Below are 26,490 nucleotides of genomic sequence, written 5' to 3' on the forward strand. Positions count from 1 at the left end.
ATTGTATGACAACCCTACTTCAGTTAAAAATTAAAAGATAAAAAAAAATAAAATTTCACGTGTGAATGGCAAAACAAAAACAAAAATACAAAAGCAACAGAGGAGATAACTCACTTAAGCTGGATCCGGCAGGCCCCGTCATTTCACCCCGGGACAGCGCTCCTACCTCCTCTGTAAGTACATTACCCTACCTACCTGCTTTGGCTGTCAAATTAAATTAGATGAAACTGAGTGGGGTAGTTGTTCAATCTCATTTGTTAAATGTATGCTCGACAAAGGCAATGCTGTCAATCTCAATGAAATTAGGGTCTGTCAAATGAAGGATCTGATTTTTTTCTTCCTTTTTTTTTTTTTTTTTTTTTTTTTTTTTTTTTTTTTTTTTATAAAAGACAGCTTTCTGCATTTAGGACTCACTCTCAAATATCTTTCCAGCAGCTGTATCTCCCAGCCTACTAGTCAAGGGCAGGCACTCAGCCAGCTAGCTGTTTGCTGGATTCGACTTCCCTGTACATGATCATTTCAAAGGTCGTGTATATGTTAATTTACTACCTGGTTGTTATTTAAGAGGATTTTATGACATCATTTTGTGTTGATTTATTCTTTCTCCTCCTCTAGGATATTCCAATAGTGGGGTAGCTCTGGGTGAGAGTAGGAGACTTCAAAGAAATCACTGTTGTCATTTTTCAAATTAAACATGAACACATACAAGCAATACGTTTTGGCCCGACATGATTATGATTGCCATTGTCTGCAGCTGGAAGAAGGAAGTGGTCTAAACAGAAATTGTTCATCTTAAAAATTGAAGGAAAAAGAATAAAGGAGAGACAGCATGCAAGAGAGACCCCCACAGCATGCCCTATCTAAATAATTACTTGACAGTAGTGATGCCATTTGGTGAACTTGACAGCGTCTAGGTCTCAATAATCGGATTCCATTTGCTTTTTCCCCAGGGGCAACCTAAAGGCTTAACTGTTTCACTGGGAGGCTGTGCAGTTTCATGGGCCACGGCCAACAGCACCCTGAAGGTGAAGTGACAGGGGAAGGGGTGCAAGAGCAAGAGGAGGAAGAGGGCAGTTTGGGAGCAGGTGCGGCCAAGCGGAGGCCTCTCCGGGCGGGGACTGGGCAGCTCGGGATGCTGTGGGCGCGGCTCTCCCGCGGGAGAAGGGACGACAGAGGGGACGGGGACGCGCAAGGGCAGAGGGCCTCGGGGAGGAGAGGGGACCCGGAGGGATCAGGCACTGGACTCGGGGCTCGGTGGCGCGGGGCTCCCGGTGCAGCAGCACCTGTAGTCTCTGGCACCTCGGCCGCGTGTGCTCCCGGAGGATGACTCAGGCCCCAGAGCGGCAGTGAGTGATCACCATTGTTCCCCTGCTCAGATGTCACATGCGGGCGCCCCGCACGCTGCCATTCAGAAATCTATTAGCCGCCTCGGAAGTCAGGAACTTCCCTGACCTACTTTTACCAGACAGGGGAGGCTGCTAATTCCGCAATCAGTGGAACAGCAGAACGATTGGAAAATGCGCGTGGTGGTGTGCTGATGAACCCAGGCAAATACAGCCCCGGGGGAAGATGAATAGAACGCAACTAAAACAGCTCGTGTGCTGCTAAATACGCGGGGTGGTGAGGACAACCAGACAAAAGGGATTCCTCAGCACCCGAAATGCCGGCTCCTCCGCCAGCCCCACCGACCCTGGCGGAGCAAGCTGACCTGTGCCCTCACCCCCCCCCAACACACCTGTGCTGCTCCAACTGCACCCGCCCCAGGGACCAACGGCCACCTGCAGCTGCAGGTTGACACCCTGTCCTCCCTCGATGCTGTGGGCCTGCGGCCGCCCCAGCCCCCGAACACAGGTCCATGTGTTTATCCTTCCAGAACCGAAAATTCAAACCCAAGTCATCAAACGCTCCATCTAATGACAGCCCTCCGCCCCAAGCCCCACCTTCCTATGTTCCCTTGCTTAACCCAAGTGGAAAAAAACACCCCTCCGAGAAAAGATTAGAAAGAAACTGGACAAAGTGCTTTGTGCGTTCATTTTTCTCCCCAAAAGGATTCATTTTAGAATTCTTTTAAAAATGTTCACACCTCCAACACAACCACATTTGGGAAAATCAAAAGCAGAAGGGAATATTCATTCAGGAATTGCATGCTCCCAACAAATCAAAAATATTTATTTGGTTTTATTGTTTTATTTTTTTTTCCCCAGGAAACAACCTATCGTGGTAGAGATAAAATTATTGCCATTTCTTTTTCACTTTCTATTTTATGATAAGCCATTTTCCTCAGGGCTACAGAATAGCTTGGAAGCTCCTTAAAGAGCAGTACCCACCCCCCCACCCCACTCCCCCACCCGTATATTCAACCGACCCCCGGTGGGTGTCTTAAATGATTTCATTAACCCACACTTTTCTGCAGCGTCACATCCATCGTACGCGGTATTGGGAGTGACACTGACAGGGAGCAATGGGACGAAGGCTGTCTGCCTTCACTGCAGCTTGAAAATTAAATACTATTTGTTACTGTCCTCCCTTGGGTCAGCCACTGATCTCAAACTTCTCCACAGCAAATACAGCTGGCCGTGGCCTGGGCTGAACCCCTGAGTGGATGATGCAAAAGGTGCCGTGGAATTTGCAAAATTCCCAGACAAAATCAACATATGTGCCAAAGAACATTTTTCTTGGGGAGGAGGGTGGCTTCATTTGGGAAACCCACAACGGCAGGCCCTGAGACAGAGACTCAAGTGCAGGCAGTTTGTGCAGGAGAGGGTCCCAGGTAGCCCCAGTGCCGGGGTGCAGAAGTGAGCCCGGAAGGGCAGGTAGCCATTCAAAGGAGCTGTAATGAGTGGGTGCCTGCTGCAGGCAGCCAGGGCTCAGTTCTTCTGGGAGTTAACCTCAGAGCTATCCCTGCTAAGGCCAGGGAAGGTTTGCTGGGGTGCCCACCTCCTGACTCCACTGTGGCACTGCTTAGGGGCAGAAACACCAGTGCCTTGGGCAGGCAACAGTCAGGACAGAAATCTTGTGGCAGAGAAGCAAAGAGAGTGGCAGGGAGCGTGCAGGCAGGTGGAACGAGTGCAGGGACACAGGGGTCAGTCCCTAGAGCTTCCTTAGAGAGGAGGGCAAGGGTTTAGGTGCCACAGACACCAGAGTCTGCAAAGGACCACCATGCAGGTGCAAGCCTGTCAGTTCCTCTTTCTTCACTCCCTGGAATCCATCCTGGTGTCCCAGGGTCAGGCAACAGGCCAGAGTTCCCCAAAGTCTGAGCTCCCTCAAAGTCAACTGGGCATCTTTCCAAGTTGTGTACACCCAGCCTTACTGGGACTCCCAATGGGAAGGTCTTGGCTTTGGAGTCCAAATCACAAGCCATAGAGTGCAGTAGCCAATGGCCCTCCCAAAGGCCCCGGTTTACCCCCCAAGGAGTCATTTTTACACTGGGAAACCTCATAAATAAATACTGCAATCCTCACAGATGATGGCTGTTTTGCTGGAGGGCTCCAAGTCCCAGAGAGCCTACCACTGTCCCCCATGTGATGCACTTTTCTCCCAAAGGAAGGGAGATATTCGGATTAAGACAAGCCACTTCAAGTCAACTGCTTCATTCTTCTGGGCAACTTGCTGGAGTAAGTTGGGGTTTTGTTGTTGTATGATTTTTGCAAGCTCTATCTTTGTCAAATGCTATCATAGGCAACATTAAGACAGCTCTACATATGGCCACCAAAAGACATGTTCAAGAATGTTCGTAGCAGCTTTATTTGCAATAGCCCCAAACTGGAAACCACCCAGATGTCCGTCAGCAGGAGAATGGATAAACAAACTGTGATACATCCATACAATAAGATACCACACAGCAGCAGGAAGACACGAACTGCTGATACACGCGGCAACATGGACGGATCTCAAAAGCATTGTGCTAAGTGAAAGCGGCCAGGCACAAAAGACCATATACTGCATGGTTCCATTTATATGAAATTCTAGAACAGACAAAATTAATCTATGGAGACAGAAGTCAGAATTGTGGTTGTCTCTGGGGGATAACGACTGGGAAAGGGCTCAAGGGAGCTTTATGGGGTGCTGGAAATGGATTCTATTTTGAACTGAGAGGTGGTTACATGGGTGTATCAGCACTTAAGATTTGTACGCTCCCTGCACCTTTACTGTGTGCGTTATATACACCTCAATAAAAAGGAAAATAGAATAATAAGTAAAAAGAATAATAAGCTAAAATAAGATGGCTCTGGAGACCACTGCTGCCCTCTCTCTAAGTCTGCCGGGTAATGAGGTGATCAGCGGAAACTTAAGTGTTTCCCTCGAGCTTGGCTCCCCAGGGGACAAAATGGTCAGGAGCATTCTCTTGGGCGAAGCTGGCATTTTTGCCACAGGAAACAGGAGGAAAAACTCAAAGTGAGCAGCCTAAGGCCTCTGGTAGGCCACATGAAGCCCCCAGGGGATTGAATCAGCCTCCCCCCACCCGTTCAAACATATCCCACCTGTCACACACACACAGCACTGCACACATCACACATTCAGTGCACACCACATATATACTTAACATTCACATACACAACCACATCACGCTGTGTGTGTGTGTGCGCGCGCGTGCCCACCCACACGGAAGGCAGCTCTTCTCGTGGGTTCAGCTTTCAGTGTTCCAGCCCGTCTGGGTAGGTAATCATCTCCCTCTTCCCGCTGCCAACCACAGCACTGTCATCATCATTATCATCATCGCCATCATTCCACGAGCATCCCTCATGGACAGGGACATCTCAGAGCTCACACAGCTGTGCCTACGGACAAAGACATCTGCCTGGAATCTCCTGCTTGCCCCCAAAGCTGTCCAGGCACATCAGGTTTATGCCCGGTTCTGAGGAGTGAGTGTCCTGCAGCAGGAACCTTGAGGGACATCCATACACCTTCCTCCTCTTTCTCTCTGGCCTCCTGGCCACTGCCCCCTCCTCTGAAAGGAAGCCACTCCTTAGTGGGTGACAGTGTCTTCCCTGGGGCTCAGATCAGCCCTGGCCTTCCAGACAACACTGCCCTCGTTGCCAGGTGGCTGCAGAGAAACCAGCCAAGGGTGTGAAGGAACCACCTCTTCCCGCTGCGACGTCACGGCCTCCTTACTGTTAATCTTCGCCACGGCGTGGAGCCTTATCTGCAACACTCTGAACGAGATTCTAGAAACCCTTTCTTCCACTGCTCTTTGTCATCTTAACTTGAAGAACTAAACTCATGGAGTCCATTTCAGTATCTGTTGACCATCTGGACTTTCTGCAACAATAGGTCCCCATATGTGGAGGACAGTGACACGTGCCTGTTGGCGGGCTCACGACTGCGCTCTTAGGATTCTACCCTAGAGCTACACACAAGCATGTTGATCACAGCTCTTTTGTGTTACAAAGGCTGGAAACAACCTAAATGACAACCAAGAGGAAACTGGTTAATTATTGCAGATTGTTACACAGAATAGTACTAGTCATCGCAAAGGATGACACAGAATGGTATGTCCTGACATGGAAATAGTGTCCACGGAAATTGTTTAAGAAGAAAATAAATAACAAAATCATGCGGTGGGGAGAAAATATGAATTTTCTATACACAAAGTGAAGTAATTTTTGTTGTATGTGTGTATATGTTAAGAACTTACAGAATAAAGCCAAGCTTGTACCAGTTTTCTCTGATAAGCTTACAGAGAGTTGTCTTTGTTTTGGAAATGTCAATGTTTTCATTTTTAATATGTTACTCTTTCCATTCAGAAATGCAAGATGAGGGACTACAATGTTTTTTCTAAGCCCCATCGATGGCTCCTCACCCATTCTTTTTAAAATCTCAGGTTACGGACACTCAGAGGCAGCTGGACTTTGAAGCCAGGTGGACTTGGGTGAAATAGTGGGTCCTGCATTTTCCAGCTGTGGGCCCTGGGAATGGGACCACCCTATTGGGCCTTCTTTTCCTCCATCATCAAGCCTCATCAACTCAATTCCAACCTCTGTACCAACCCCGGAGCCACCATGGCAGATAAAATACTCACCCCCTTCCCACTTGGGGTTGTGGGAAGTTACAGTTATCTATAGCTGTAAGATGAGGGCAACTTTGTAGGTCTACTGAGGGGATTATAATTAACATAAACAATTCCTGGCACATAAAAGGCCTTTGAAAACTGTCCAGCTACTTTTTTTTAAACATCTAAGGAGTATGATTTTGTTAAGGTAGGATAGGCTGCCTAACTAACTGCTTCACACTTGTACTAGCTCACTAATGGAGGCGTAGTTCTTACTCCCTTAACAGCGTAAGGTAGGGGTTCTTCCATTTCATGCAACCCGGTCACATGGCCACAGGTAAAACTGCAAGGGAGGCTGGGAAATGTAGTCTGGGGGGGGTGGTCTGGGACGATGAATAAAACAGGTGCGGGGGACTAACCAGCAGCTGCTGCTATGCTGAATTAGACGAAACACACCTCAGCGACTATGTGTGTGTGTGTCTTTGCTTGTGTGCAGCCTACAAAAAGTCAATGTTCAAGGAAACCTTTGCTCTGAGACGTCCTGAAGCTCTTCTTTGCTGAGCTTTTAGTTTTCTGGAAGAACTCTAAGAAGACATCTTTTTGAACCTTTCTTTTTTACTATCAAGGTTATCCTGCCATCATCTGAGATATTACTAAAAAACACCACCAGCCCCCAGCTCTGACTTTCACAAGATTTGAGATGCTGTCAAAAATAAATGCCAACTCATCAGATTCTGTGTGAAAGAGATGCCAACACACATATAACTCAAACTAAAAGCTGCAGACAGGAGCTTTACTGCGCACACATTGTCACTCCCCCTCTCCTCAGGAACCTGATCTGCCAGCCAAGGAACTAAGAGGGAATATTTTCCCCCTTAAGCTGGCACTTTCCAGAACCAGTACTTATGGGTCTATCAGAAGCTTACATTTTAATGTAGACATTCAGAAGGCTAGAGATTTAATTTTCTGGTTTGGTTTGCTTTTGTCATCTGGGGATGGCAGAAAGCCCATGGATATGGTGCAGATAAGGCAAGATGTGTAGAAAATGATACTACTCAGTCATTCATTCATTGAACAAATACATACTGAACGACTCCTCAGTCCCAGTGCTGGGGGTCTCTGGTGGAGGATGCCAAGACGGAATGTGCATTCACTGTGTAGTGAGAGAGTCAGCTCTGCGGACACACAACTACAATGCGACAAGGCCTGCGCTGCTGGGGAAGCACACAGGATGGCAGTGGAGGCACAGATGGTAAGAAAGGCCACCCGACTGTTTGCCACTTCTGACTTACTTGGCACAGAAGCATAAAATAACCCATTAGGAACTCTCCTGGACCCATCAGATGGGGCAACTGGAAACGCGAAAGGAAATGTCCAGGGCCTCCAAAGGCTCCTTATTTGTGCTGTCATTGGGAAGAGAAGCAGGAATAACACTAGTGTCTACAGTATACGGGTGGCATCTCTGCCGTGCAGAGAGATGAAGACACATGCCCCATTCTGTAGCAATCTGAAGACCTGGGAATTTGGTCTATTTGAGTGAAGACCGGGTGCTCACCCCTCCCTACCTCCCCACATGGGAATTCAGGGAAAGCAGAGCCAGCAGGCAGCAGTGGGACCCGTGGCTTGCTTCATCGGACTTGTCGGGAGAGGCAGCAAACGAAGGGGGGAAGAGGCTGGCCTCAGGAGTCAGTGCTCACCTCCTGGACGTCATGTGAGGATAAACTCTCAGCATTCATTCATTGCTTCTACGGTATTTCTGAAGCAATGGCTGGGTGCCAGGTGCTGTTCTAGGTGCTGGGGATATGGCAGTGAACGAGACTTGGTGGTGGGGAGCCTGGTGGGGACAGTGAAAGGGGGAGGAGTCAACATCCCAAAACTTGGCGTCACACATGAGAGGTAATAAAATACATACCTTTTCATTCTTGATGTTGATAATTACAGAAATGTATGTTAGCAGAAGTTTGGGGTGGGGGGGGACCAATTTGTGGAATATACCTTCCAAATTCCTGGAGAAGAGAGAGGATATATGTATAGGCAAAAAAGACTCAAGGATTGGAACCAAAGTCATTGATAGTGGTATCTCTGGGTGGCAGGATTACAAATGGTATTTATTCTCTTCTTGTTGCCTTTCTAACTGTATACATTTCCTCAAATAAATATGTACTTTTATTATAACAGAGAAATGAAATACTACAATGTTAAAGGACCTAAAGCCCCGAAGAACCAGAACCTTCCTCTCCTGGCATTTAGGCAGCAACTGACAAGTCAGCCAGACAGGGCGATGCCTCACTCCAACAGTCACGCCGAGTGATATCTTATTTCAACACACTGCCTGATTCTTTCAAAATTCGCTCATAGGGGTAGCCACAGGAGGAAATACGCAGTCATCAGTGAGATATTAAGGACTGAATCCTGAAGCTTCATTTTTCATTAGGGCATTGTGCCATTTTTCAATTAAGATAGGGGTTTTTTCTTGTTGTTTTTTTGAAAAGTGCTGATGTGTAAAACCTCATTTCCTTCCTTAGCACAACTGGCCTATGGATTTTATTTTTAATTGATTTCCACGTGCTCCTAAGAGTGGCAGAGAAACTGGGCTGGTGAGCTGTGTTTGCCACAGTGTTCCTGCTGCTGGAAAGGAAACTGCAGCTCTGCGAGAACAATGCTTTGGAAAATCTGTAAAACCCAGTCGAACACACCTAAGGTTTGTATGAAAGGGCAGGCATTACTCACGGCGGCTTTGACAGTGAGAACGGAGACTAAAAAGCTGGCCAGCCCTTCAGTAATGAATGTGCCCGGACGAATTGGCCAGGTCTAATTTAGAAGCCAAGGAAGAATTGTCTAGTAATGTCTCCATACCGTGGATTCATTGAATTATCTTTTTATTCAAAGTGTTTTCTGTGTTTTTGAAGAAAAGAAGATCCCCCCCCCACCACCTTCTCCCCCACCAAGTCTCAAATCTAGCAATAAAAATACCCTCACTCAAACTAACAGGGTCTGTGAGGGGCTTAGGTTCTTAACCTAAGATTCTGTTTCCGGCTAGAAATATTGTTTCAAAAAAAAAAAAAAAAAGCAGAAGCAATGATAGAAGGACCACAGGAAACATCTGTGTATACAAACAGGCTAGCTCACTAGGAATAAAAATGCATTATGCATCACGAAGGTCTAAATATTTTTATTAACATAGTTTGTTAAGCAAGAACCGAGAAATAAGGTTCCCTAAGAGTCCCCCATCAAAATGCTTTCTTCAATATTTCATTTTATTCTTAGGAGAGAAGTAACTCTGAAATCTTATCTTAGATTTTAGCAATGAGTTTTCTATTAAAAGTTATTTCTTTTCCATCTCAGGCTGAGCAAAGCTCTGGGCCAAGGGGGTTAGGGAATTTGTTTCATAAAACTGACAGCTTGGCGAGCATTCAATCACTCGGCACTACACAGCCCAGGAGAACAAATAAGTCCTTTTCTGATGCTGCTCCAGACACATTACGATGTATGTTCCATAGCTTTATTCCCGCACTCGTACTGCTTGCTTCCTGCAGCAAGAAAAGGGGGCAGAAAGCACGTCGAAAGCTTCGACGATGCCTGCGAAGAAGCGGAATTAATCCATCGCGCTCTCATTTGGAAGGTGGAAAAAACCCCAGCACGTTGGATGTGCTGTTGTAATGGTTGTGACTGACCTCCTTTTCCAGAAGGGCCAATACGTTCAGGGACCTCTCAGCCATTTGTTGTCCTGTCTTCAATGCTTCCAGACACGTGCCTTTGCAATATCTGACAGAGGCTTTCATGGGCCAGATAAGGCGGGCGTGGTGGCTGCCTTTGGCAGAGGTGATGCCAAGGGCAGGCTACTGGCTCACAGTCTGGGCATCGTCTTGGGCAGCAGAGACCAGCCTGCCCCAAACCCTGCACCAGCAGGGACCCAGCTCGGAAACTTCCTGTTGAACAGGCCTAATTCAGGGCAGCAGGAGAAAGGAAACCATTACAAAATTTCTGCCCTCCTCCCTAAAAAAACAAAAAAAAACAAAAAAAACAAGGACTTTTTTTTGGGGGAGTGGATAATCATACACAAGGCTATGACGGAAAAATTCCGTGTGAGACACAACTAATCTATGCTGTTGAAAGACACTGGATACTGTTGGTGAGAAGTAATGAAGAGGCTGTGGGGAGGGGCCCTCTGGGGGGCTGGTGTGGCCCCTGTCTCCATCGGGGTGCTGGTGACTTGGGTGTGCTGTTTGTGAAAATTCTTCAAGCTGTTCACTTAACAGCACCCATACTTTTCTGTATGTATGTTAGGATTTTAGATCAAAATCTGAAAGTAAAGGTCGGTGATGGGTAATTTTTAGGACTTCTCCCATCCATACAGCTGGTATAGCTGCCATGGACAGTCAAACATTACCGAGAAAAGAATAAACCGTACGCCCCCACTGTTTAAAAATTCTGACCTATTTAAAAATGTATGTGAAATAAAAAACCTTCTTAAAATGCTGATACTATTATTTAAGCTTTTACCCACTATGTCCTTTATGCTTGGGTAAGAATATACTGCAGGCGATTTTGCTAGAACTAATACCCACTCCTCATAAAGTGATACAGAAGGGCACAGAGAAATGACAAAGCTCATTTTCACTCTCGGACTCACCGGAGGACAGGGGACTATTGGAGGCTCTTTCCAAAGACCCAAGTCCCGTTTGGGGCCTTTCTGGCCCCTTCACTACCTGAGCCACATGGCCAGAAGAATCTAAACCTTACTTTTTTTCACATGTCCCTCTATTTTTTTCCCTTTCTCTTTTATTTCCCCACACTGAGCTCCTCCTTATTCCTGCTGCTGCCACTCACGAGAATGGACTCAGATGCTTTTCCCTGTCACTGGTGTCACTGGTGTCAGAGGAGTGTTGTCACCTCACCCTCTGTTTCCCTCTGCATTTCTGGATGGAGCTGGAGGCTTGTGCCAGGCCAGGCCTTCACAGGAAAAATCCATTTCGTTAGCTTTCTATTCCAAGTGTTCCTCTGTCCTACCATTTACAACATGTTGTCTGCTTATTTACTGAGGTTTATTTTGCAAGAGAAATACTTGTGGTGGGGGTGGGGAAGGGAAGCTTTTGAAGACAAAAAATTTGTCATTTGGTTTCAAAAGACTTATGAATAATGGAGGGCTATAGTTCCTTTGCAAATGAAGATCCAAATGGTCTACCGCTACAAATGATTTTGCATTTTGCTGCTCTTAAAATAAAAAAAGTCTTTTCTGACCACGATTTCAAGGATGTAGGATTGTATTAAGTAAAGAAACTGTTCTGCCCACCTCAGACCCAGTTTAAGATATTCCCACATCCGATTAAGGACCTGCGAGTCCCAAATGCTGGGTTGGTGGGGGCGGGGGGTGTGCAGCTACGAGGAGGAGGATGTGGCACAAACTAGATTCCAGAAAGGCAGAATGGAGTCTCCAGGCTCTTACTTTAAGATAAGACTTTCATTTGGACCCAGAGAAGATATCTGAGAGGGCTTGGGACACATTCTGGCCTCTTCCATTCCCAAGCTCCCCTTCTGCTCTGTGGTACCATCACCACACCGAGTCCCCAGGTAGAACTGAGTCGTCACTGCTCTGGCCCCAACCAGCCCAGCTGCCCGTGTTAAGACACGTCCCCTGGCGAATGGAACGACCAGCTCACCCCGGCTTGCCCAGGACTGCCCAGGTTTTAAAGCTGAATCTCATGTCTCCAGAACCCTCTCAATCCTGGGCAAACGAAGGACAGTTGGTCACCCTGGTGGCAGGCCATCAGCCAACTCTTCTCCTCCAGCTGGGCCCAGTCAAGGCGTGAACTGGCGGGATTACTCTGTGCCCCCCACCGCTTACAAATTCTGGCCTATTTAAAGTACATGAATTTGGAAAGTATATTTAAAGCTGCTGACTGAAGGTGCTCTGGCTGTTGACTGTATCTGTCAGGTTTTCCTTTTCTCCCCCATTTTTTGGCTCATTCACTGTTTTCAACACACTCTCTTCGGAATTTGGGGCTCAGATGATTACATGGGCCAATGCCAAGAGTGTCTGCTCACTCGCCTGACTGCAAAGGGAGGGAGGCCCCAGATGCCCAATCTCTCCCCTCTCCCAAGTTCCCTGGCCCGTCAAGGGGCCTAAACGACACAAACCAGTGTGTTACCATCATTTACTCTACCTACCAGCCATTACCCAATCCCATAGCCGGTCTCCTAAAAGCTTCTACAGTCCAAGCACTTGCCTCCACCGCTATGCTGCTTCAGTTCAAGGTCACTGCTCTCTGGGATTACTGCAACAGAGCCCTTTTTTGGGTCTTCCTTCCCTCCTGCCCCAGTTCATTCTCCACTAGGACAAAAAACCAAACACAGAGAGTAGATAAAGTCACTGGCCTCTATGAAAGTGTTCAGGATAAAGTTCAAGTTCTTTCTCAAGACTCACTACCATCTGGGCCCCACCCACCTTTTCTGCTCATCATCCACAAACTCCCTTTCCTCATCTACAAATTAAAGTAGCTATTCTGAAACATTCCTGTGTGGTTTAAGTGGGAACATGTGTATTAGATTCTTGGCCAGGTGCTTCAGCTCCATCGTGGACTTGGAAAACCTGAAGTTCTTCACACCATCCACGGCAAGTGGTAAAATGGAATAGGACAGGGGCACCTGGGTGGTGCCGTTGGTTGGACATCCAGCTCTTGGTTTCCGTTCAGGTTGTGAGCTCGGGATTGTGGTGAGATCGAGCCCTGTGTTGGGCTCTGCACTCAGTGTGGAGTCTGCTTGAGATTCCCGATCTCCCTCTCCCTCTGCCCCTCCTCCTGGCTCACAGGCTCTCTCTCTAAAATAAATAATCTTTTTTTTTTTTAAAGAAAGGAAAAGGGCATTTGGCATTGGTCACTACACAGATGGAGGCAAGCAACAGATTTCAAGGAAGGAAAGAAACATCCCATACAAATGAAGGATGAAGAGCTTCATGTTCTAAATGTCCCAAATAGAGTTGAGGATAGGTCCAGTTGACTGGAGGAAAGTGGGTCTTACCCCTGATGAGTGGTGATGACAGAGACAAGAGGGGTGGGGGTGGGGCCCACTGGGGAGCTCTGGTTTGCCGAACTCTTTCATGGGGAGATGGCACAGAGCTAAGTGAGATGACGGACGTACTCAAATCAGGAAATTGACATTTCACCACCGATTAACAGGACACAACCCCTATAATAGCAGAAATGGGCCTGGAGTTCACGCCTTTGAAGACTCGCTTTTGGAAAAAGATAAACTGGGAGAAATTTGTGTGTTTGTACTTTTTTGTATGAAACATATTACCAGCATCTAAGTGCTACAGAGCACATTGCCAGGAGCCAAGGAGGGCTGGGTTGTCAAACATGGTGATTAAAATGAACTTTAGGAAGTGCCGCCTGGCTCAAGAGAATGAAGGCTGGTTTGAGACCAAGCCACAAAAAAAGACACATGATTCCTACTCTCCAAAAATGAAACAACTACAACAACAAAACAAAGAGGGAAAACAGTGAGAGAAAAGAACAGGCTCCATGGGAGAAAACACAGAAGATCTGTGCACACTTAGACAAAAAGTGATTCCACATTGCTCTTTTATTTTATAAATATTCATAAGAAAAACAGCCTAACAGCTACTTTCATGAGTAATCTCAGCTACTTCTTTATACCTGCCTTTAAAAAAAAAAAATTCTCAGCACTGCTGAAAGCTACATCAAGAGCCAAGGTGGCCAACAGGACAGTCCCCTTTCTGGGGGCCTCTCCGGGCCCCCTGGCCGTTCACACCCCCTCACCTCCAATCCTGCCCCAGGGAAAACGGCCTTTGCCTTCCAACAGGGACACAGACTTTAGGATGAAGACACAAGGGCGGGGGGACCCGGGTCTGTTACCTGTCTGCTTCACCTGCCTTGTTTTTTTCGTTCCTAGTTAACTTTTTCCGCTGCGTTTAATTGCAGAGAACAGCAGACTGGACAACAAATGGGCTTATCTGTCCAGACTTATGTCACAGCAGATAATTCCTAGAGATCATGCCTCTTCCTTCACCACGCCTGGCGCTCCAGCCCCTCTCCCAAGGAGCCCCAAACTAAAATGAACGCATTCCAGAAGAATCGCCAAGGGAGTGATCAAACCTAACTGTGGCCCAAATAAAGCTGGGGCTGGTGGAGGGCCAGGTCTCCAGGGCAGCAGCAGGAAGAACGCTTCTCCCCACTCGCCTGAGCCAGCGACCACTGCTCTCCGTGTACCAGAAGCTAACAGTGAACCCCAGGCCACGCCCCTGGAGGATGCAGGAGTTAGTCCTTAAGCCCAGGCAGATAATGTTCAACCAAATGCCCTGGCACCAGCAGCACCAGGGAAATTGTTAGAAATGCAAATTCTTGGGCCCCGCTCCCGACCTGCTCCAGGGGTTGGTCCCAGGAATGTGTGGTTTAGCAAGCCCTCCAGGTGATCCGCATGCACACTGGTCCGCAGGCCTCTGAGAAAGGGAGGAGCTATGTTTGACTGGGAGGATGACGTCGGACAGCTGGGAGCAGAAGGGCAGAAGGGCAGAAGGGCGCGGTGGAATGAGCACGCTCTACAGCTGCGCTGCCCACTACAGTAGCCACTGGCCCTGTGTAAATTCTAAAATTTAGAATTTTAAAAAGGAAAGATAAACATTCATAATCTCACTTAAAATGTGGAATTAAAAAAAAAAAAAGCCAAACTCACAGGAACAGAGTAGAATGGTGGTTATCAGAGGCTCAGATGTGGGGGGAAAGGGGACACTTTTTTTTTAAAAGAAAGAAGAAAGAACGTAGCCTGGTGGTTGCCAGGGACTGAGGGGAGGGGACCTGGGGCATTACCCTTTAATGGGGTACAGAGACTCAGTTTGCAAGATGAAAAGAGTTCTGGTGATAGATGGTGGTGACAAATGCACAACATTATGAATATATTTAATACCACTTAACTATACACCTAAAATGCTAAAGAAAAAAATTAAAAAGAAAATGAGTTAAAAATTAAATTTAAAAGTCAGGTGTCAGCCACACTAGTCACACTTCTAGCACTCAACAGCAACCTCTAGCTAGTGGCTACCATATTGGACAGCCAGTGTCTTACCACATGGTATACGTCTAGTGTAGAATGGAAGTTCTATTGAGCCAGGCTGTAGAGAATCCTAGTTCTACCTCTATAGGCTGTGTGACCTTGTGTAAGCTACTAACCCTCTCTGAGCCCTGCCTGACTCCTCCTGTATGAATTGAAACTCATAGTATTTGTCTATCTTATTAAGGCTGTTACAAAGCTGGAAATATAATACATGTAAATCGCCTGGGACAACTGGCCAGCCTATAGCAGAAGCTTGATAAACGATAGGTAATGTTGTTGTTATTATGATTTTATGAGCAACCATGGAGATATTTCCTAATGGAATGGCCAGTCTGCGTTGGCTAGGATAGACTCTTTCCACTATGTTTCAACTGCAATTTTCAGAGCCTGTGGAAGTGGCTCTATTTTCAGCAGCAGAAGTCAGCAGTACCATCCTGAAGCAATACCCACTTGTCGGCAGGCCGGAAAAGTGGCCTCCTCATCCAGAAGCAGTATGTAAGGGATCCGCAGTCAGGCTACAATTCTTGAAGCTAGAGAGCCTCATTTTGTGTGGGACTTGCTTTGCTTGCTCTTTCCTTTCTCCCTTTCTCTCTTCCTTCTCTTCCCTTCCCTTCTGTAAACCATGAATGTCACGATCCCTGGGATGGTCCATTACATTAGACTCAAGGCTTCAGTGTTCTTCATCTAGAAAGATGCCCAAGAGACCTTGTAACCTTCTTGCAAATCTCTTACAAATATAAGAAAACAAATGAAACCCAGAGTAATTATACAACCCAGAGGCATTCTCCTGACTGAAGGCCAGTCACGACAGGGAGAATGGACTGGGAAAAAGGCAAGAGGGCTTCATATGTGGAGTTTTATTTTAAATAATCAGGAAATAGGGAGTCACTGAATGTTCTTAAGCTGGGGTGACAAGGCTAGAGAGTTTTATCGAGAGGGAGAGCAGCTGGGGGAGCGAGGACAGGAGTACAGCAGACCAGTAAAGAGACCAGGGCCACACCTGGGTGAGACCTGCTGAGGCCTGCTGGCTCATGGAGCAGTGGGCAGGGCTGAGGAGAGGAGGGAGGTGGGTGGAACCCATGTGAGCTGGCAGCAGAGTTGAAAACAGAATCAGGGATGAAAGGTCCAGGCTCCCAGAGCCCAGGCTGCACGCTCAGATGTTATGTCCAAGAGGCCAGTTTTCCCTTTCCAAGTCCTCTGGAGACAGGACTCTGCTTCACGTGGGCTCTGGACAAAGCCAGCTCCCTGCAGCTGATGGGTCGGAAGAGTCGAGTAAGGGAACTCAGAGCAGGGCTCTTGCTCAGGTTGGTTTTTCTGGCTTAGGAATCATAACAAAGGCTTCCCTTCATAAGCTACTTGGGCCTCCCGGGTGAATCCCAGACATTCTAACGTTCTGGATGAGTAACGTTCGAAAAAATGGAGGATCCAACATGAAATTGGACAACTTCTGACTTTGTCAAAAAAGACGTTAAGCTGCAAATGCCAGGTACTATCTTGACCATTCATAAAGAGACACTAACACCAAGAGAAGCAGGAAAGGCCATTTTAGAATAAAGGACAGTTCTGTGAAATGGAAAAGGTTTATTAGCTTTAAAAAAGAAACTCACTACATTTTCACTTTTCTTTCATTTCACCGAGAATGGGTAGAAATTTTGTCCCATGTCTGGTCTGTGGGGACCAATGGCTTATGGGACATTCCAGAACGGTCCCCTGTGTGGTTTGGGCTGTAAGAATCAGCCTGGATGACCCCAAATCCAGCTGCCCAGCTCCTAAGAGCAAAAATAAAGCTTGAGGTTTCTTGGTACGGGCGTGTCCAGCCTTCTTAACATGCAAGTGATAAGCCACAAAGGATCCTAGGACAAATGCTCTCAGATTGATATTTTCACATTCAGTGATTTCATATTTAGTCTAGCGGGTTAGTGATTTTCTTTTTCCTAAAGGGAAATTGTAGCCAGAGCTAATTGCTCAATCTGAAATATATCTGGACATTGTTTAGATGTTGGAAAGGAAACAGTGATGTTGGAGAGATTTAACAAAAAGAGGGGCATTAGTTTAGAAAGAAAAGCAAATGTAAATTAATAGAAAACGTAGCCCCGAATGATTTCCGAAGCTCTGATGTACGTAGCCAAAGAGAGGAGCACCCCTATTTTGAGCTTTCCTCGATATTTTCCCTATTTCTAAAATGCAAAAGGAAATTCAGCAGCACAGGCCCAATCCATTCCCATCCATTGATCTGTTGGCCAATCAATGGCCATCGTAATCTGAAAAAAAAAAAAAAAAAAAAAAAAAAAAAAACCAAACACCAGTTTCTATGAACCTTTCCAAGCGAGGCCGTGTTCAGCTAAGCTTAATAAAGAGAAAAACAGCAAGGACCATCTGGAAAACACTCTTCCGGAGTCGCGAAAGATAGTGGCAGCCTTTGCCCAACCTGCTATAAATAAGTGTCTCAGGAAAAAAAACACCCGATTTTCAAATCTGTTTCTACTTAATACAGCTGCAATGGAGTTTATTTAGCTTTTCCCTATAGCAGGAGGACTGTTTGCATTTTTATGACAAGGGTCTAAATGTGTTTCACAGCCACTGCCACTGCCATTATTTTGAGGAACAACACACCACTTGGACCTGTCTGTCTGCTTCTGCGGCACACGGCGGTGGCCCCGGTGGCCTCTGCGCCACCACCCTGGCCTCCGAAGCCCAGATTTACGGTCGTGTTTCCTCTCCCCGGGCCGCAGCCGCCCCCCGGGCCCGGCCACGAGGGCCGCGCGGGTCACCTGCGCCCAGCTCACTGCCCCCTCCGGCCGGCCGGGGTGCCCCGGGGCACAGCTGGCACGCGCCAGGGACGCCAGGGACGCCAGGCACGGCTGAGCCCGAGCCCCGGAGCTCCTTAGGCCGCCGCGGCCGCCGCGCCAGCCCCCGCGCCCAGCCCAGCCCAGACGCTGGCGGCCCACTGACCTGGGGCACCTGCCCGGCTCACAGCACCCACTTCTCCGGTCCCCCTCGGGGCCTCCCGGCCATCGCGCTTCCTTCTGGGCTTTACCCCCCCACCCCACCCCCCGCCTTCCCCTCTAGCCCTTCTGGGCTCCCCCAGAAAGGCGCTGGCTAAGGGCCTGTCCCCGCATCCCCACGGCGGCGTTGGCGGTGCACCTGCCGCCGTGCCCGCAGGCAGCACCGGGTCGGGCCGCCCGAGGGAGCCCTGCTGACTTCTGCTCCCCAAGCGGAACTGCTGCAAGGAAACAAATGTGTGTGCGAGGGAGAAAACTGGCAGGGATGGCGAGGACCACCTAAATTCGAAGGTCCCATAATCTTGAAAAATGCCCCATCTCCCCACCATTGACATTCTCTCTCTGAACAGGACTGGAAAGCACAGAAATTAGTGGCGGGTAAAGGGTGGCCCCAATCCGAAATGAGTCTATTCCAGTGCTACGCGCAGAGCTCTCCCAAGTACACCAAAGGGCTAAATTAATTGGCTCAGGCTTAAGATGCTACAGGAGAAATGACAGTGGAGAGGGGGTGGGGTAGACGCAGATGCCTGGTGGCTTTGAAGGCATGCCTGAATCGGGTGCATATGAAAAAGAAATTGGGGAGGAATAAACCGGCTCTCTTTATGAAAAGCCAGAAAAGCCCTCAGTTATTACAAGTGTACCCCCAATTACCTATACCTTATTCAGTTGCCTGCCTTAAAAAAAAAAAAGAGCTCTTGTGCTTATACAATCTTACAGACTTTTCCACCAACCTTAGAGTGAAATCAGGCACATGACCCACTTCCAACTGTTAATTCGTTGCCCGCCCCCCGAACAATATACATAAAAATCGGGGGGACAAATTGTGTCTTTTATTATTTCAAGTTCAAGTTGCCAAAACCCACAAATTACTTATTAAACCTTGGCCTAGACCAATGTTTCTCAACCAGGGGCGATCTTGTCCCAGAGAGGACATTTGGTGAGGTCTGCAGACATTTTTGGTTGTCACAACTGTGGTGGCAAGGAGTGATGCTACTGGCATCTAGTGGGTAGAGGCCAGAGAGGCTACTAACATCCTACAGTGCACAGGTCCCCTGACCCCAACAAAAAGAAATCTGGCCTAAAATGTCAACAAGGTGGAGAAACAAGGCCAAGCTGGAGAAACTGTGCTCTATATAAAGCCAAATATGCCTAGCCTTTAATATTCCTATCACTGGCAGTCATCAAAGGGAGAAGACGTGGTTTTCTTTGAAATCTAAGGTTGGTTTACATATTTGTTAGCTTAGGACATGTTTGTTCCTTTTCAAATAAATGCCATAGGTTCTCAGTCTGAACCTAAGAACCTTAAATACTGTGAAGATGGGCACCCGGGTGGCTCAGTTGATTCAGTGACCGACTCATTCTTCAAAAATATTTATTTTTTTGAGGGGGAGGGACAGAGGGAGAGAATATTCAAGCAGAACCCTCCCCACTGAGCATGGAGTCTGACTGACATGGGGCTTAATCCCACCAGCCATGAGATCATGACCTGGGCTGAAACCAAGAATCAGACGCTCAAGCTACTGAGCCATGTAGGCGCCCCTAAGCGTCTGACTCTTGGTTTCAGCTCAGGTCATGATCTCGGGGTTGTGAGATTGAGCCCCGTGTCGGACTCCATGCTGGGCATGGAGGCTGCTTGGGATTCTCTTTCTCCCTCACTGCCCCTCCACTTCCCCTCCCCACCTTGCTCTCTCTTCCTAAAAAAAAAAGAGAGAAAGAGAGAGAGAGAGAGAGAGAGAGAGACCATGATGATGGCAGGGGTAGACAGGGTGCATTTGAAATGCATATTTCATCAGGCTAAATGGATGGAAATTAATATCCCATAAAATAAAATGATTATCTAGTTATGTCCCATACAAAACCAAGATCAATACATCGTATCTTACTTAACCTGCAATTAGAGTTTAAAAAAAAAAAAACAAAAATAAGGAAATGCCACTCTTTTCCATTTCTTGCTAGCTGGGTATGCATTTCTGAACATGAGGCATTAAAAAACAAACAAGCAGACAAAAACCTTTTTTTAAAGCAGATTTTTTTTTCCCACAGCATAAAAAGCTTCCTGAATCATTTCATTTTATTTACTGTAGATTCCATCCTTCTCGGTGAGCAAAACATGCAGCCCATTCTCTTGGCTACGCCTGCCTGGCTTTCCAAATGCCCTCAAAACTGGGATGATGAATCATATACTTTGGCCCCACTGTGTCAATTAATAGTAAGCAAAGAATCCCATACAGCCAAGACAGGACTTTCGGCCTGCTGTTGTGTGCCTGTGGGAGGGCGGGGCTGGGGGTGGGGGTCCCTCAGCCAATTGCTTCCAGAGGGTCTTGAGAGCAGGTGTTGAGATCCTCTGAAATTCCTGCAGGTCTAGAATACTCTGTGTGGCTCTACAAGGCCGCTGGCACAGGGTGGGCTTTGGTCAGGAGGGACGCGTGGTCCTGGGGTCGGCCTAGGGCTTCCAGGCTTGAGCCATGAAGGACATAACGGTGACAGCTACACCACTTCGACCCCCGGCGGCCACCATGCCTTCCCCTGAATTATAAGGCAGAAGTGGCCATACGCACAAAAGCAAAAATAACAACAACGACAAAAACGCCCAAGCACAGCCAGTCTTGGCTGCCAGCGAGGCCCGAATCTGCTGCTGAAAAAGAACAGTTGCTACAGTGCAGCTGGAGGAGCTTTTCCAGGGAACTGGTAATACCCTGGCTGTTAATGAATTATTTTTCGCCAGAATGTCGGATTCTTCCTGTGCTCCAGTAAACAGTCTGCTTCTGCCATGGGAAACAAAACCAGCTCCTTCCGAGGCACTCAAGGGGGTCAGCCAAGGGTCCCCTGTGGGGGCAGCCCCCTCAGGAGCCAGAGCCACGGGGCCTGACCCATAAATCACCGCAGCCCCAAGTTCACTGTTCCAGCTCTTTCCGCCTACTTGGGCCATGCCCGGCTCCCAGGGAAGGGCCCAGGAGGTCCGTGGTGCCTGCTGAGCCCTGGCCGTCCCCAGGAACTGTCCGTCCGTCAGGTTTCCTCATCTGCAGCACCGGGGTGTGTGAGGTGGGGCTTGGCTTCCCTGCATTTACTCTGTCTCTCTCACAGAAACGGTATCTGTCTCCTCGCTCTTGTTTCCATCAAGCTGTCAGGAAACAACTACGTGCATCCTCGTTTTCCTTTCTCCTTCTGAGACTGGCTCCAGCCCCAAATAACCCACTGTTGCCATTGGGGTATCTACTTGGGACACTGTTCTCACAGCACAAATCCCCAGGAAGGATATTCTTAGACCAGGCGTCGAGAAAAGCAGGTGCTCGGGCGAGACACAGCTCTCCGGTGGACCAGGACACCAGCCTGGTGTGGGGAGAGGTGGAGGGGAGGAGAGGCAAGGGCTCATTGTGTTCAAGCCGGCCCTGCCCATCCCCACGCCTGCCTTGCTCTCTCACCTCCATCAAGTCTGGGGAACCCACATTCCTCAGGGGAGCTTGACTGAGCGAACATGCTCGCGGATAGGCTTGGCCAGGCACCCCCCTCCAAGAGACACCTTAGCCACCGAAAATCAAAGTTGCCTGATGCCAGGCTGTTGTGGCCACTGAGTCGGCCCATGCCTCTCACCTGCCATGGAGACAAAGGGTGCTTATGCCCCCTAAAACATCTAGAGGTACTATGAGGCTGAAGGCACAGGCTGGTGCTTAGTTTGCTCTAGACAAGCGCTGCCTAATAGAAATAAACGTGCCACTTAAAAGTTTCGGGTAGACACATTAAAAAGATTAAAAGAAAGAGGTGACATTCATTTTAATATTGTAGCTTATTTGACCAACATATTGAAAATATTATCATTGCACTGTGTGATCGATATGAAAATTATTAATGAGCTGTTTTGCATTCTTTTTTTCTGTGTGCTAATAAGTCTTAGAAAGCACGCACGAATGTCATCCTTATGCACATCCTACTTTGGACTGGCCACCTTCCGATTACTAATAGCCACATGTGACTTGTGGCTACTGTATGGGATGGTGCAGATAATGGGACATTTCCATCCTCATAAAAGGCTCTGTTAGACAATGCAGCGTGAGACCAAAAACCTGTGGGAAGAAAGAGTGACAGGTGAGAGCAGGGTGAGCCATCAAATTATTGGAGCAAAGAATTAGAGCAGAAATCGGAATCGCAAGGATTGGGATATTCTAGAAGCCCAATGGGCTTTCATGAGAGGCCCAGGGCCCATGCTTACATTGTGGGGGGCTGCCCCACAGCAGCGGGCAGGCCAGCGAGTATAATCATTACTCAAGGCATCTGCTGGTTGAGCCACCTCCATCTTAGCTTTTCTGGTCTGTCCAAGGCAGGGGCTGGGACAGAAGATCACCAAAGTCACGTACGTTCTTTCAATAACAATTCTGGGTTTGCAATCTAATTTGGTGAAGCAGATAAAGAAACATGATCAAATTACATGCGCCTGCGTTTGCGCACGTATGTGTGTCTGTGCGTGTGTTCTTGGCTGGAGGGAGAAGGAGGGTCATGTGCAAAATCCAGAAGTACAAATGCAACCACCAAAATCACCTCCTCACCGGCCGCCATCAGAACACAGGAGAGCAGTAGGCTCAAGAGGCTCATGAAAAAATTTGGAGCTACAGAGGAGATGCCTTGAGTCTAGAAAGAACGAGATGATGGGGATCCAGGCAGATGAACAGGTGGGAGGGAGAAGTGGTAATCAGAGGCATCCTCCAAAGACAAGAGCAGCCAACTCTATAGCAAGGATGGCGCCCTGATCCCCGTACCAGGCTTAATTCAGAATCCCACACAGGCTTTTGTGCAGGGGAGAGAGAGTACAATTAGCCATCTTTCCCCTTCCTTGAGAGCCTCATTCTCTGAGGTTCCCCCGCATATTCTGATCAGGGAGGCAAGAGAATCATACGTGGATTCAAATCCTGGTTCTTCCAGCGGCTCCAGAGTTTCTAGCGGGTTAAAGGCTACCATCTGGTTGGAAAGGGGCTAAGGCACTTGCTTACAGGATGCATTTGTGTGGGAAGACGTCATCTCATTTTTATTGAGAGTGTATTTATGCTAGAGATAGTTAAGGGTCAGATATACTTTAGCCATCCTTTGGTCCTACCACAGACCTCGGGCTAATTATTTAACCTGTCTTAGCTCAGTTTCCTCATCTATAAAAACGGGAATGCTCTCGCCCATATCACATGAACTTGTCGCCTTGGACCTACCCCAAGCTAGAAACAGAGCATGACACCAGGAACTCCAAATCTCCAAGAAAATACAAAAATCTCTGGATTTCTCCCTGCCGAGCATCCCTTGACAATGACTTACAGCTGCCGCCCTACCACCATTCACTCCATCAGCTCCATCACTTAGTCACTCATCTCTTATTTATCAAGCAACAGTTGGGTGTTGGAAATCCCAAGATGACGAGGCATTGTGGTTCCATCTGAAATAGTCTGCGACTACCTGGGGTCTATCTACTTGGCACATAAGCATGTACCCTGGGTGACTAGGCTGCCTCACCGGTAGGCTCCCCGCCTCCCCAAGTTAGGGACCATATTTTGTGAATGTGTAGGGGCTGAGGGCTCTGGCCTTTGGGAGAAATAAATAAGAGACTTGGAAGAGGGGTTAGAGGGACAGGTTGCCCCTTTAATTCATAACCACCGAAGTCTGGACTCAGACACGCGACTGGAAGATTCCTTATCTATAAAATAATGCCTCCATCACATCGTGGTTTCCCACATGTGAAGTGTTTGGCAGACAGAGGGCAACGACAAATGGTAATTCCTTTCCCAATTTATGTCCCTCCACTATTCTCTTCTCCCCCGAATCGAAGGTTAGGGAAGGAGCCAGAGAACACACACTTGCTATTTTCTTATTGTAGATTGAGAGCATGCCACGTGTGGAGCTTGCCACGTACAGGATACCTCCATTCAGGATGGGAGGGACGTGGGGAGGCCAGTCCTATCTAGCTTTTCGGGGGGCTGTAGCTAGAGCCGAATCTGTTCTCCTAGTGCTACAGCACTCCCAGCAACACTTCGTCACACACCTCTTACATCTTCTTTTTCTTGCTTGCTTTTCAGAGGCCCTGTCTCAGAGGCTGTTTTCTGGCTACAAGACTTTTTATTTATTTTACAGTTCCTACCCAACTGCCCACCAACCAAGTTCTTACACTGGCAACTGGCCTCACCTGGAAAGCTGTTTCCTCATTTTTTCCTGAGATGGGCAGGTTCTCCTGAGGCCAAACCTCAACAGCTGGAAGTGTGGTGCTTCTTTGCATGATAAAGGACCCCCCATGGTTCCATGGGCTCGTGCCAAAGCGGCCAAGTACCCCAAGTTCAGTCTGACTTGGCTCCCCGTGCCTGGGCTGCCTTGGAATGCCTCTAGTGGGCATCAGTCACGATGAGACACAAGTGGCCATTTGTAGGATATTTCTGGGGGGGAGGGGATTCCGGGATGGGTGGGTGGCCTCCGAGGGCTTCTAAGGAGCAGAGAAATTGGGATGCCACCCGGTTTATGATTCCGTGCCTTCCAGCCCACCCCCGACTTCTGAAAGTGGCACAGCTGCCCGTGTTCCTCTTTGAGAAGAAAACGCAAATGATGAAACAGCGGGTGGGGGCATAATGGTGCCCTGGCCAGTGGCTCCCACACACTAGCCTCTCCACTAGCGCCCTCCCACACCGCCACCCCTCCCCTGTAACAAAAGCACATCACAACACATTTTCAAAGTTACCGTTAAGTAAGTCTCTTGATCAATCAACAAACGATCCTGAAGACTCAAAAGGGGGAAGAGAGCCACCTAGACAACACTGGGAAAGGTTCCCTGGGAAAAGCACAAAAAAAAAAAAACAACCTTGCGAGATGCATGCAAGGCTAAGAATTGTTTTCTCCCTGCTGGCTGCTTTTCTCTGTGTTCTAAAGAGAAGCTTCCAAAAGCAGCTAAATAAAGGGATCACACCAGAGGATGAGAGATAATGCTAAAGCAACAAAAACAAAGACCCAAATGAAACAGAGCGAGCCATGAGAACCCGCGGTTATCAAAACTTTGTTTGGCCGTATCTATTTATCATCGCTGCACACCCGGGCTCTGCGGAATATCATTCTGTTGATGTCACTTATGCTCAGCAAAATATTTACACATCCTTAAAAACGCCAGATGAGGGGGGCCGGCCGCAAGGCGCCCCTCGAGCCCCACCGCCAGGGGCTGGGTAGAGCGTGAGATGGGGGCACGATGGGGGGTTGGGCGGCTGCAGCGGGCTCAGGTGAGAGCTACGGACAGTTCCCCGAACTCGGCCACCCAGGAGCTGCGCTCGGCCCTGCCCACCTCTCCCCTACCTGAGTCTGCGAGAAGCAGCCACATCCCCGACATGGTGTCAGCTCCTCCTCCTCCTCCTCCTCCTCCTCCTCCTCCTCCTCCTCCTCCTCCTCCCCTGCCTTTCTCATTGATTAAGTTCTCAAAGCATTGTTAAAGCCGGGTTGCTTCTCCCTGGAAAACTGGGCTGAATTCATTACGCTTTCCCCTGCCACAAAAGGAATATTCATAAAAGTTTGGCAGGCCGCAAGGGAGGCCGACCGCCCGCCACCGGGTGGGTGACAATCCGCTCGTCCCGAGCCACCTTCCTCGTCCGTGCCCCGCCGCCCGGTGCATCCGTCCGCCGTGCCCCAAACCCACTCCGGGGACTCCTGATAGGGAGACACAAAGCAGCAGCTGTTTGGCAACATCTCGACCCCTCGCCGGCAAGTGTGGGGGTGCCATTTCCCCACCCAGGCGGGGCTTCCGAACAATAGTCGGGCTTTCACGGCGAACAGGCAAACACGCAGAGCACAACCCCAACCCCGAAAACGCCGGCGCGGAGCGAAGCGGGAAGTCCCTCCGCAGCGAAGGGCGCCGCCGAAGCGCACGCCAGAAGCTGCGAGAACGGCGCCCGGTGCCTAACATGGCAGAAAGCCCGAGCCGGTGCGGCCGGGCCGGCTCGGGCGCCGGGGGGCTCGGAGGCTCCGGGACGCCGACGCACACTCACCCGGCTTCGGGGCGATGCGGGGCCGGCCGAGCGTCACAAAGACGAGCCCGGCGCGATCTGGCAAAACCCAACTTTCCACCCGGCTCGCCAGGGCCGCCGGATACGTCAACAGAATCCATCTTTCGAAGGGCCTGGAAGGCGCCGGCTTCTCCGGGCCGGGGCAGAGCGGCAGAGCCGCGGGCGGCCCGGTGCGGTGCCCGGGCGCGGAGTCCGCCGCGCGCCGCCCTCTGTGCCGGTGCCAGCGCCCGTGGCGGCCCGAAACCCACTTCGGGGCCCCCGCCCCGCCGGCCGGCGCCGCCTCTCCGGCCCCGCCAGCCAGTGCGCGGCGCCGGGAGCGGGAGCGGGGCCCGGGGACGCCGCACGGGTGGCGGCCGCGGCCCGCGTCCCCGCCCCCGCCCGGCCCTCCCAGCTGGCCCCGGCCTCCGGGCGCCGTCCTGCCCAC

The 26,490-nt window shown here is 49.0% G+C and overlaps 1 protein-coding gene across 10 annotated transcripts in view; it reads right to left on the reverse strand.

Moving 5' to 3' along the window:
- RAI2 (retinoic acid induced 2) overlaps positions 1-26,490 on the reverse strand; it is a 397,647-nt gene that overhangs the window by 33,906 nt on the left and 337,251 nt on the right. For 3 of the 10 annotated variants that reach the window (XM_041741697.1, XM_041741696.1, XM_041741688.1), the window contains exon 1: positions 26,049-26,423. The exons of the other annotated variants lie outside the window; for them this stretch is intronic. The gene's annotated coding sequence lies outside the window, so the exon portion shown is untranslated. Of the gene's footprint in view, positions 1-26,048; positions 26,424-26,490 lie in introns of those variants that run through there. 10 annotated transcript variants of the gene reach the window in all.

The sequence above is a fragment of the Vulpes lagopus genome, chromosome X (assembly GCF_018345385.1).
Source record: "Vulpes lagopus strain Blue_001 chromosome X, ASM1834538v1, whole genome shotgun sequence".
In the NCBI taxonomy this organism is placed as follows: domain Eukaryota; kingdom Metazoa; phylum Chordata; class Mammalia; order Carnivora; family Canidae; genus Vulpes; species Vulpes lagopus.